This window comes from Grampus griseus (assembly GCF_964374135.1).
Source record: "Grampus griseus genome assembly, chromosome: 11".
Lineage (NCBI taxonomy): Eukaryota > Metazoa > Chordata > Mammalia > Artiodactyla > Delphinidae > Grampus > Grampus griseus.
In genome coordinates this window covers 61184610-61196810 of record NC_139005.1, presented here as the reverse complement: position 1 = coordinate 61196810, position 12201 = coordinate 61184610, and the positions used below count along the sequence as shown (strand labels likewise).

At 34.3% G+C, this 12201-nt stretch overlaps 1 protein-coding gene across 2 annotated transcripts in view; it reads left to right on the top strand.

Moving 5' to 3' along the window:
• OSBPL8 (oxysterol binding protein like 8) overlaps positions 1-12201 on the top strand; it is a 193756-nt gene that overhangs the window by 57385 nt on the left and 124170 nt on the right. For both annotated transcript variants that reach the window (XM_082666886.1, XM_082666885.1), the window contains exon 2: positions 2745-2845. The gene's annotated coding sequence lies outside the window, so the exon portion shown is untranslated. The remainder of the gene's footprint in view (positions 1-2744; positions 2846-12201) is intronic.

The window sequence follows — 12201 nt, the reverse complement described above, 5'->3', positions numbered from 1 at the left end:
TATACAAACAGCTCATGACAACTCAATAACAAAAAACCAACCAAATCAAAAAATGGACAGAAGACCTAAATAGACATTTCTCCAAAGAAGGCATACAGATGGCCAATAGGCACATGAGAAGATGCTCAACATCGCTAAGTATGAGAAATGCAAATCAAAAATACAATGAGGTACCATTTCACACTGGTCAGAATGGCCGTTATTTAAAAGTCTACAAATAACAAATGCTGGAGAGTGTGTGGAGAAAAGGGAACCCTCCTGCACAGTTGATGGGAATGTAAATTGGTGCAGCCACTATAGAAAACAGTATGGAGGTTCCTTAAAAAACTAAAAATAGAGTTGCTATATGATCCAGCAATCCCATTCCTGGGCACATATCCAGAGAAAACTCTAATTACAATTTACAACAGCCAAGACATGGAAGCAATCTAAATGTCCATTGACAGATGCATGGGTAAAGAAGATGTGGTATATATACACAATGGAACACTACTTAGCCATAAAAAAAATGAAATAATGCCATTTGCAGCAACATGGATGGACCTAGAAATTATCATATTAAGTGAAGTAAGTCAGAAAAAGAAAGACAAATACCTTATGATACCACCTATATGTGGAATCTAAAATATGACACAAATGAACTTATTTATGAAACAGAAACAGACTCACAGATATAGAAAACAAACTTACAGTTACCAAAGGGAAAAGGGGGTGGGAGAGGGATAAATTAGGAGTTTGGAGTTAGCAGATACAAACTACTATATATAACATAGATAAGCAACAAGGTCCTACTGTATAGCACAGGGAACTATATTCAAAATCCTGTAATAAACCATAAGGGAAAAGAATATGTATATGTATATGTATAACTGAATCACTTTGCTGTACACCAGAAACTAACACAACATTGTAAATCAACTATACTTCAATAAAAATAAATAAACAAAAATTTTTGCTTGTGGGTCAATAAGTAGTCAGTGGTGCCACTTCCATTTCCTTCCTCTGAGTCCTAACCTGTGAATCTTGGCTATGCAAGAAACAGAACCATATATCGGACATTCGGAGCATATACAGCCTTTTGGAGATCCTTGCCCAAGGTATTGCCATCTGGCTGGTCCTCTCACTGAGTCCTCAAAAGGCCATTCCACTGTTCTATCAAGCCAGCTGTTTCAGCATGATATGGTAAGACTAGTGAATTCACTAGCCCATTGCCACAGTTTTTTGTTTGTTTTTTTTTGCTGTGAAATGAGTTCCTTGATCAGCAGCAGTGCTTTGTAGAACAATAGGAGGGGTAGAGAAGGCATTCTGTAAGTCCATGGATAGTAGTTTTGGCAGAAGCATTTTGTGCAGCGAAGGCAAATCTGTATCAGACTAAGTATCTATTTCAGTAAGCATAAAGTACTACCTCTTCCATGATAGAAGCAGTCCAGTGTAATCAACCTGTCACCGGGTAGCTGGCTGATCACCTCAGGTAATAGTGTCATACTGGGGACTCAGTGTTGGTCTCTGCTGCTGGTAGATTTGGCACTCAGCAGTGGCAGTAGCCAGGTTGGTCTTGGTGAGTGGAGGTCCATGTTGCTAAACCCATGCATAACCTGCATCCCTACCATGGTGGCTACTTTGTTCATGAGCCCATTGGACAGTGACAGGATTGGCTGGGGAAAGAGGCTGACTCGTATCCGCAGGATGGGTCATCCTGTATTGATATTTCAGTGCAGTCTTTTACACTTGCAAAGGCAAGAAAATGATTTGGAACTCCAGGAAATGACTAGAAGTGTACCTATTTCTTGGTTTTAATTTTGTTCGCTGTTTTAAGGAAGAATTATTAGAGTGATTATTAGAGACTTCTGAATATATATAATTACTATAGGAGTTCATCTTGGAGGCTTTGTTAGTTAAAAAGCTCAAAAGAAAAGTGATGAAGACCTACTTCTAAGACTTTTCAAAATAAAAAAAAGTATAAAAGTAATACATGTTCATTGTAAAAATGAAAAATTCAGAAACAAAAAGAGTACTTTATATATTATGTTCTGTCATTTTGTTTTTTCCACCTAATGTGTTGTGGTCTTCTTTCTAGTTTAGTATATACAGATACTAAGTGATTTTTAAAAATTGCAGCATGCTCTTCAATTGTATGTATGTAGTATAATTTAAGCAAGCTCCTAATGATTGACATTAAGGCTGGTTCCAGTTTTCCTCACCTATTACTTCGTTGGATATGTTTATTTATGTCTTTGTGCATTTGTATAATATATTTGTGGAATAATTCCTAGCCTTGCAATTGCTGGATTAAAGCATGTATATTTTAAATTGTCCTCTCCCCAATTGTTCTGATTTATATTCTTATCACAGAAGTGCATGAGAACATCTATTTTCCTATGTTCTCAGCAACATTGGATGGTAGCACACTTTTTAGTTTTTACCAATGTAATAATGAAAAAAAAATCTAATTTTATTTCCTTAGTTATAAGTAGGTTCAATCATCTTTTCACATTTTGAACAGTCTCATATCTTTAACCTTGCTCTTGCTAGTCCTCTTCACTTGGAATATTTTCTTTCATTTTTGCTGAACTTCTACCATTCTTCAAGGTGCATGGCAAAATCTGTTTGTTTTTTTTTCCATTATTGAATTTCCCAATAACCTCAGCCTAAAATGATTTCTCTCTCCTTATATACTTAATGCTTTATTTCCCACTTATCACAGTTTTATACCAGAACTAATACATATGATTTTCTTCTTCTAGGATTTACAGGATGACTAAATATTAATGGAAAGAGAAGTGTAAACCTATCTTCTTTCACTATGGAGGCTGGTTTGGCAGATGGAGAACCTGACCGAACTTTGGTGAGTGGTTCAAATACAGCATAATAAGGTACTATCATCTACAGCTGGAAAGTGTATGATGTAAGCCATCATTTTATTTTTAAAATGTATTTAAAACAAACTTTAAAAAAAGTATTTTAAAATAGTACTTTAATTCCTCTGTTGATATGAAAATTACAGATAGTTTAAAGCTTGTTAAGGCATAACCCAGTTTTCTGCTATTTCTGCCTTATCTCCTACCTCTTTTCCCTTGCTTTCTCAGCCATATAGTGTAAGACATACTGATGTAATAGTTTATGTTTGTTTTCCTCAAGAAACTTTTTGCCTTACTGAAATCAAGAGGTTGTTAACAGTTAAGGAAATTAAATGCCTGTAAATCTCACATCATGTGCAGCTGTAGATAGAATGAAACAGTTAAAATAATTCAGAATTAAGAGCAGTTGCCACATATATTCTTTATATAAAAGTATAAAGATTTAATAAATATTGCTGCCTTGTGTTGTGATTGAATTGTATTCTGAAATTAAAACAAATGAGTAGGGGTACTGGTAGTGTACCTTATCCAATAAGTTTAAAAAAAAATAAAAATTCACCAGTAGGATGTGGATTAAATGATGATTTGTCACTGTACGAAAACATTTTGCTCTAGGATCATTTCATTTTCAATTCTCCTTTTTTAAAGATTCCATTAAATATTGATTTATAGATTGTTAGGGATGTTTGTATTACCTAAAGTAAAGGTGCCAGTGGGTAAAATGTAGCCAGGTGATAGCTCTATGATTTGTTAGATGGTAGATTATGTGACAAATTTACATTATTGGAATAATGCAGAGGCCAACTTTTCTGTCTTTCATACTACTATGAAGTTGAGAGTCACTACTAAATTGAGGTGTTTGTGCATTTTAATTTAGTGAATGTCCTTTGTTCAGGCTCAAATGTAGGATCAGTCTAATGATTGATAGCAAAATGCAGTTTTGTTTACTTGTGTTAACTTGGTCCCAACCTTTTTTGAATTTCTGGTTCAAACTTGTTTCTTTAATGGTCAAAGAAAAGTTAAACTTTAAAATGATAACTTGTTAATAGAGAATAAAATGGACATGGACGTAAATTGGTTTATGAAGAAGGTTATTGTAACGGCGATTTTAAATGGAAAACAGATGGTAGGTTATTTTGTTTTCACTATATCTTCAGAAAAAAAAGTTCAGATTAAGCCTTGTCTTGGAACATGATATTTACTTTACCATAAATATTTTCTTATTTAATGCTAATGGACTTTCTTAAGTTTTTTTTAGCTAAAATATTTAAAATCTTTTGGTGGTAGTAAAAATACCAGTAATAACAACTGCTGTTTTCTAAGTGTATACTTTTTCAGACTGTGCTCACAACAGCCATTAAAGGTAGATGTTTGTTTATCCTCACTTTTAAAGATAGGGAAATAGGCTCAGGGAGGTTAATTGTCTTCTCTAAAAGTTCACAGTGTAAGTGATGGAACTGAGGTCTGTCTGTCTGTCTCTGAATACTTTCCTTTGCTACTAAGATGTTGACTATGTATCTGTCTTTCTGAATAGAATTGCTTAAAATTTATTGTTACCTTTTAGAGTAAATATCTAAGTAGATAGTATTAAATTCTGTATCAGAATATCTATATTGATAAAGTTTTAATCATTTTTTATTCTAAATTCTGTTGATATTGAGAGGTTAGAGCAAGTTATTTAAAAAGCAGTGAGACCATAGCACAGGGAGATCAGCTCGGTGCTTTGTGACCACCTAGAGGGGTGAGATAGGGAGGGTGGGAGGGAGACATAAGAGGGAGGGGATATGGGGATATATGTATATGTATAACTGATTCACTTTGTTATAAAGCAGAAACTAACACACCATTGTAAAGCAATTATACACCAATAAAGATGTTGAAAAAAAACAAAGCAGCGAGAGCAGTTTTCTTCTTGTTGTTCATTAAGCTTCTTCCATGAAATATTGTAGCTCATTTTAGAGACAATAATACCAAAAATTGAACTACTGAAATATTCTGTATTTGAAACTAATCTTAAGGTCCACCTTTGAGTTATCTATTTATAAAATATCACCTTTGAACTGCATGGCCTAAGCTAGTTACTGTTTAGATCTAGGAGAGGTGGATAAGAACATGGGCTCCGTAGACATTTGGCTGTGTGTTAAAATCTGAGCTCCGTCACTTAGTCGTATGACCTGCATAATTAATTAAATTCTGAGGGTTTCCAGTTTTCCTCATCTATTAAATAAAGATAATAGTAATATCTACCTCCCATAGTTGTTGAGTTTTATTTGAGATAATATGTCTATAAAATGCCTATTACCATCTGTGCACATTATAAATATCCAATAAATAAAAGCCACTATTGTTATTGTTAATATAATTATTAATATTCAGCCTTCTCTCCAAAAAGAAAGTTAAGAGGCAGGAGAAGCAATAAAACACATTAAAAAAAGCCCGACACTGTTGGGTAATTTTGGCTTTACACTTTCTCTGAATATCATTTTTGCTACCTAAGATATTGAGGCAGATATTCTACTTCAATAAAAAATATATAAGCAAGAATACTCATCCTTCCTACTTGAGAGGGACAATATGATCTAGTGAAACCAGAAAGTTCTTTGAAAATATAAAGCAGTATGTCAGTATGAGGTAGCAGTGTTGTAAAAAATCTGATTGCATGCACTAGTTTTTAGAATATTATTAGTAAGCTTTTTTTGAATGCAGTCTTTGTGCAGAGTACTATGCCCAGTGAAGGGGATGCTAAGAGATATACCATGTGGTCTGTCTGAATTATGTTTATTTTTGAGAAGACTAGATAGAGGGATGGATAGATAAGGCAATAATAGCATTTACTAAGTGTTAAATGAGGAACATAAGCAAGGCATAGTTATACAAGTTGTGACAATTGGGCGGTTGTTATACACTGGGGTAGTTAGAGAAGCTTTCTTAAGAGAACACAAACTCTGAATAGCATAGGTAATAGGGATCATAAGATTGAGAATGAGCAAGGAGAGCATTCTAAGAAGGGAGGATGGCAAGAGGCAAGGCTAAACAGGAAATTAATTGTTCAGGGTTTATTCAGGGGAAAATGAGTAGAAAAATTGATGAAGGTAGATTGGAAGGGAATGTTGTTTACAAGAATAATGATCAACATGGCAGATAGAGACCAAACTTAGGGAAGGCTTTGAGTGCCAGACCAGGGATTTTGAAGTTGATTCTGTAGTCAGTGGTATGTCATTGAATATTTTTATAAAAGTAGACAAGATGCATCTGGAAGCAGGATATAAGGTGATTTAGAGGAGTGAGAGAGAAAGATATTAATTAAGAAACTACTATCGTAGTCTTGGTGTGAGGTAGTGGAAGCTTGGACTCAATTGACTTTAGTGTCCATTTATTCAGTTTTCTTCTTTTATATGAGATTATGTTTTCTATTTTTAAAAAAATTCATTTGCTCATTTATTATTCCAGTTGTGTTTAGTTCTATTTTTGTGGTAGTATTGTTTGTCTTAGGTAGTAAATACTGAAAAATATGAATTGCATTTTTATACTGTATTTATATACTTGAGAACACAAGTGTATATTTAATATGTCTTAAAAAACTATGTAAAAGTCCAGAACTCATATCACTTTGGAAATTAACCACTAAGAAATCCTTTAAGTGTAGGGGTCAAATTTTTATTGATAGATTGAGGTAAACTAAATAAGTGAAATATACCTTTAGATTAAAAAAAAATTTGAATATGTTCCTTACCTTAAGGAAAGTCATATCTTTTGAATATCTTATAAATTAGTTACCAGAGGATACTACTTTATAAGGTCTATTAGAGGTCAAAATCTTTTGTTGTATTAAAAATTGATTATATAACTGACGTTTTAGAAGAGAATAAAAATTTTAAAAATATGTGTAAATCTTTATAGTATTATAAGGGACTCTTAACTGAGGAACTCTTGCTTAAGATTATAATTTAAATTGGGTACTTCGAATCAGATGCTTTCTGAAATGGAAGGAACTGCAAAGGTGATTTAGTTCAGTAATTCTCAGAATGTAGTAAATGAGTATCTTCTTGATGGGCCTAGAGATGACCCGACTTCCTGAAACTTTGATTTCTACTTACTTACTAGGTGAATTTTTCATGATTACTGTGATTTAGTGCTCGTCAAGTAAAATTGGTATGTTATTAGAGTTTACTGAGAGCTTTAAATCATATTCTAAGGAGTATACTACTATATATACTCTAAGGAGTATATATAGTATGCTACTATATATAGCATTTGACAACATCATACAGCTTGTGTATATAGGCATGTAAATGAATGGAATTGCCTAATTTTTGGTAACATCAAGTATTATTTTTTCAGCAGGTCACAGATTTTAAATGTTGCTATTTTTATTCTCTTGTTTAAATATAGTTGACCCTTGAATGATTAGTGGGAGTGGGGTAGGATAGTCTCTGACCCTCGATGCGGAGCCGTGGTTCCTTGGTATCCTCAATTCAACCAGCCACTGATCTGTATGTAGCACTGTAGTATTTACTATTGAAAAAAATCCGCCTATAAGTGGACCTGTGCAGTTCAGACCCTCATTGTTCAAGGGTTAACTGTACTATTAGTTTAGCTTCATCATTATCATTATTAACTTAGTATATTATATGTTTTTAATGATAGCATATTTATAAGGACAGTATTTTTGGTGTACAGTTTCTCAATAACTGACCTTTAAGACATTTATGCATTCAAGTTCAATGATAAATTATCTATATGCCAATTACTAATCCTCTTAAAGTATTCTTGCGCAATGGCACTTGGTTGTTCTTATTAGATACCCCTTCCCAACCCTAAAGTGGGAATGGATGGAGAAGGGCTGTGAAGTTTCTTATCTCATCTATTACAAATGGGTCAACAAATTTGGTACATATGCTTATCTAACATTTGAATATCCTTTGAGACCTGCCTGCTAAGTGTTTGGCTAATGCTGTATACTTCAGAATTGCCTAGTAGAGACCTTTTCATCTTTAACAAAGATTTTGCTACCAGCAGAGCCTTTTGCAAACCTCTGAGTCCTGTGGCTACTTTTTCCCTTAGTCTTTGTGGGAAACTTAGAGATCATTTAGTCTAACAATCTGCCTAATGTAAGGATTCTACCTACAGTATCCCCTGACAGCAGGTCATCCAGCCTCAGCATGAACACATGTAGTTTATAGGTAACTCAGTTTCTCAAAAGGCAGCTCAAGTCATTATACTTGAACTAAGATAGACTTTTCTATTAAATTTTACCATTGGTCATTATGCTAGTTTCCTTGTTGCTACAAGTTACCACAAATTTAGTGGCTTAAAACAACAGAAATTTATTATCTTAGAGTTCTGGATATCAGAAGTCTAAAAGCAAGGTGTTATGTTCATTCTGGAGGCTCTTATGGGAGAATTCATTCCTTTTTATCAGTGTCTAGAGGTTGCAATCTTTCATTGGCTCATGGTTACTTCCTCCTATTACTTCAACCTCTGGCTTTTGTTGTCACATCTACTGCTCACTCATCTTCTTGTTTCCTTCTTTTTTTTTTTTTGTGGTACGCAGACCTCTCACTGTTGTGGCCTCTCCTGTTGCGGAGCACAGGCTCCAGACGCGCAGGCTCAGTGGCCATGGCTCACGGGCCCAACCGTTCCGTGGCATGTGGGATCTTCCCGGACCGGGGCACGAACCTGTGTCCCCTGCATCGGCAGGCGGACTCTCAACCACTGCGCCACCAGGGAAGCCCCTTGTTTCCTTCTTATAAGGACCCTTGTGATTACTTTGGGCCCACTCAGATAATCCGGAATAACTGCCCTGTCTCAAGATTTTTAACTTAATCACATCTGCAGAGTCCCTTGTATCAAGTAAGGTAATATTCACAGGTTCCAGGGATTGGGATGTGGACATCTTTGGGAGGCCATTATTCTGCCTACCACAGTCATTGTACTAACCTCTGGTGCATCCCAGTCTAGAGAAGTGGGTCCTATTGCCAAATAATCCAAAATTGGGTAGTCTTCTGGGGCAACTCACCTGGGGAGTTGCCAGTTAGATTAAGGCCCTAAATTAAGTAAATTCTTAGGTTGCAGAGATCTTCTTATGTAAAATAATAAAATAACTAGAAATTTTAGTTACCAATTTATTACCTACATACTTATTGTCTTTTATATTAAAATAACTTCATCTTCCTAAAAGCTGCTTTCTAACTGTAGCAGTTTACATTAATTACACATTCAAGAATATTAATAGGTATCTTTATTGAAGTCTTTATTATATAAAATTTCAAATATATTTTTATAAATAAGATGAACTAGTATAATGAATTCTCATGTACCCATCACCCATCTTCAGCATTATCAACTCGGGTCAATCTTGTTTCATGTATACTCCTGCCTTCCCACCCCATACTTTTTTGAGAAAATCCCATATACATCATTTTCTTCATAAGTATTTCAGTATATATCTCTAAAATATAAAGACTTTTCATTAAAACTTTAACCACAAATTTCATTATTACTCTAAAAATGAGGAATTCGTTAATATAGTCAACTAGTCATTGCTTAAACGCCCCTAATTGTCTTGTAAATTTCTTTTTATTGTCTTTGTGTTGGACTTGGTTCCTAAGCCACTTAAGTCTTTTTTAATCTTTTAAGTCTCTCCTGTATCTGTTTTTGATTTTTCCTTTTCAATTTTTAATTTTCCTTTTTCAGTTTATTGAGGAAATAAGGTAGTTTGTCCTATAGTGTTTCGCACAATCTGGATTTGCCCCCATGGTGATTGTTTAATGTATTCTTCAGTTACTTATATTTCTTGCAAATTGGTCAGTAGACAGTTCTAATCTGAGACTTGCTCAGATTCAGGTTCAATTTTTCATGACAAGAATACTTCATTGATGGTGTTCTGTATTACCATCAGGAGGCACATAATGTCTGATTGTCTCTCTTCTTGTGATAATAGCGGCCATTGATGATCGTTGCTTAGATCTGTTAATTCAGTAGGAGTATAAATTAACAGCAGTACTTAAATATTTGTAATGTTTGAACTTCCCAAGTGGGAAAATATCACTCAGTGTTTCCTATTGTTTGAGCACTTAGATTCTTATTGTATCTTTTTTTTTTGTACCTGTTAAGAGTTGTTCTTAATTCTATTAGAGGCTTGAATAATATAACGTAAATATTTTGAAGGTATATAATGGGACTCTTCAATAAGTTTGGGGAGCTAAATTAGAGAAAGGGTTAGCTTTGAAATAGTAAAAGAAATAGCCAGTGGTCTACATAGTATATCAGTAGAATTCCAAGCCAGAAATCTTTTGTATTCCATTATGCTTGGAGATTTTCGGAATGTGTTTCCAGGACTATGGAACTCAAGATCTTTTCAGAGAATCTGTGAGGTCAAAATTATTTTCGTAGTAATACCGTGGTATTTGATGTTATTTGCTTTGTTTCTCATTCTCTAGTGAACGTACAGTGCACTTTTCCCAAGACTGTATGAGGTGTGATTATGCCATTGCTCTGCTGGCTAATGGAGTGTATGCTTGTATATTCTTGTGTTTTCAAATTTTCTTAGTTTAATTTTTTCCTAAGCAGTGTTTTTTTTTTTAATTTAAATAAAGTTCATTTTTTGGAAGAGTTTTACAGAAATATTGTGAACAATTTTTAGGTTTACAGAAAAAATCTGAACATAGTACAGAGTTCTGTGTAGCTGGTACCCACTTTCCCCTATTATTAACATATTAATATGGTACATTTGGTACAATTAATGAATCCATATTGATACATTATTAACTGAAGTCCATACTTTGTGTCAGATTTCCTTAGTTTTTACCTAATGTGCTTTTTCTATTCCAGAATCCCATCAGGGTAGCACATTACATTTAGTCATCACATCTCTTTAAGGCCCTCTTGGCAATTATAATTTCTTTTCTTTTTTTTTTTTTAAATGGTAAAATTCAACATTTATTCACAACAGAAATTCTCGGAAAAATAGGAATACAGGTGAACTTCCTCACATGATAAAATAATCTACAAAAAACCTACTATTAATGTTACTTTATTTTTTTTAATTAATTTTTATTGGAGTATAGTTGCTTTACTATGTTGTGTGAGTTTCTACTGTACAGCAAAATGAATCAGCTATACATATACATACATCCCCTCTTTTTTGGATTTTCTTCCAATTTAGGTCACCACAGTGCATTAAGTAGAGTTCCCTGTGCTATACAATATGTTCTCATTAGTTGTCTATTTTATACATAGTATCAATAGTGTATATGTGTCAATCCCAATCTCCCAATTCCTCCCACCACCCCCTTCCCCCTTGGTATCCATATATTTGTTCTCTACATCTGTGTCTCTATTTTTGCTTTGCAAATAAGATCATCTATACCATTTTTCTAGATTCCACATATATGCACTAATATACGATATATTTTTTTCTCTTTCTGACTTACTTCACTCTGTATGACACTCTTTAGGTCCATCTGCATCTCTACAAATGACCCAATTTCGTTCCTTTTTATGGCTGAGTAATATTCCATTGTATATATGTACCACATCTTCTTTATCCATTTCTCTGTTGATGGACATTTAGGTTGCTTCCATGTGCTGGCTATTGTAAATAGTGCTGCTATGAACATTGGGGTGCATGTGTCTTTTTGAATTATGGTTATCTCTGGGTATATGCCCAGTAGTGGGATTGCTGGGTCATGTGGTAGTTCTATTTTTAGTTTTTTCAGGAACCTCCATACTCTTCTCCATAGTGGCTGTATCAATTTACATTCCCACCAACAGTGCATGAGGGTTCCCTTTTCTCCACACCCTCTCCAGCATTTGTTGTTTGTAGATTTTCTGATGATGCCCATTCTAACTGGTGTGAGGTGATACCTCATTGTAGTTTTGATTTGAATTTCTCTAATAATTAGTGAGCATCTTTTTATGTGTTTGTTGGCCATCTGTATGTCTTCTTTGGAGAAATGTCTATTTAGGTCTTCTGCCCATTTTTTGATATTGAGCTGCATGAGCTGCTTTTATATTTTTGAGATTAATCCTTTGTCAGTTGCTTTGTTGCGAATATTATCTCCCACTCTGAGGGTTGTCTTTGCGTCATGGTTTCCTTTGCTGTGCAAAAGCTTCTGTGGTTCATTAGGTCCCATTTGTTTATGTTTGTTTTCATTACTCTAGTAGGTGGGTCAAAAAAGATCTTGCTGCGATTTATGTCGAAGAATGTTTTGCCTATGTTTTTCCTCTAAGAGTTTTAGGGCAGTTATAATTTCTTAAGACTTTCCTTGGTTTTGATGACATTGACAGTTTTGAGGAGTTCTGGTCGGATATTTTGCAGTGTCCCTCAAATGGAATTTGT